Here is a 1,311-nt window from a genome sequence, read left to right on the forward strand (position 1 = left end):
CTGCGCAGTTCAAACTGTGTTGTTCAAGGGTCAACTGTACTAAAAACTACTTAAAATAATAACAATATATTATGATGTATACTGTATGTGGATGTAAAATGTATAACAATTGGAGTATAAAGGGTGGGAAAAGGCAAAATGTAATTATATTAAGATTTCATAAAGTAATATCCTATAATATTGTTTGAAGATAAACTGTAAATATTAAAGATATTTATTGTAATCTACAGCACTAGCTAAAAAAGTAACACAAAGTAATATAGCTAAAAAACCAATCCAGAGGATGAAAAAGAACACTAAAGATAGTGATTCACTCCCCACCCCCACCCCCCAAAAAATATAGGAAAGAAAGACTAGAGGAACAAAGAATAAATAGGCTAAATGGAAAACGTAAATCATATCTATAATTACATTAAATGAAAATGAACTAACCACATCAATTAAAAGGCGAAGATTAAAAAACTGAATCTAAAAAAGACCGAACCGTAGGCTGTTCACAAGAAACACACTTTAAATGTAGAGCACAGACGGTTGGAAATAGTAGGGTAAAAAAAGATACATCATGTAACCTTAAACATAAGAAAGCTGGTGTAGCTATATTAATATCAGACAAAGCAGACTTTAAAATATAAAGTATTATTGGAGATAAAGAGGGACATTTTATAGTGAAAAACATCCATTAGGAAGACTATAATCCCAAATACGTATTCACCTAATAAGAAAGAGACAGAACCCTTCACTTTATTTGGATGTTAATGTGACTGGAAGCAAATGCTGGAAACTTCTGTAGCTACATGTCAGTGATGTAGGACTCCTGTCTCAGGCAGAAGAGCAAAGACTTAGGGTAGCAGAGTGAAGGTATAGTAGGAATCTATGCATCTACCCACTTGCTTATACTGTTCAACCATTTGTCTTACCTCACTGGGTCCTGTCTTACCTCTAAACTTCCAGTTTTAAGTAAATTAATATTTGTAGTCCAAAGCATCCTACTCAAAACAGTGAAAAATAAACATATAATTGCTAAATTAAATAAATAAGATAAAAATAATCCTGCAAATAAATTAGAAACTTAGTTCCCATTAGCAGATTCCGAGGAATCTGGGAGTGTCTGAATCACCTACTGCAACAAAGCTAATATTGAGGAAGCATTAAAGATTTTTCTAGGACTCTCAGGGTCATGTAAATCCACTGGGAAGAATGTCAATTTTATGATCTTCAAAGGTGATATTTTAGATTTTTCCTCTGGAATATTTTAATTGTAGATAAGCCAGTCTCAGATGTATCTTGAGTCAAACAGAGATACTTTATTAA

Source organism: Eubalaena glacialis, chromosome 6 (genome assembly GCF_028564815.1).
Source record: "Eubalaena glacialis isolate mEubGla1 chromosome 6, mEubGla1.1.hap2.+ XY, whole genome shotgun sequence".
Taxonomy (NCBI): domain Eukaryota; kingdom Metazoa; phylum Chordata; class Mammalia; order Artiodactyla; family Balaenidae; genus Eubalaena; species Eubalaena glacialis.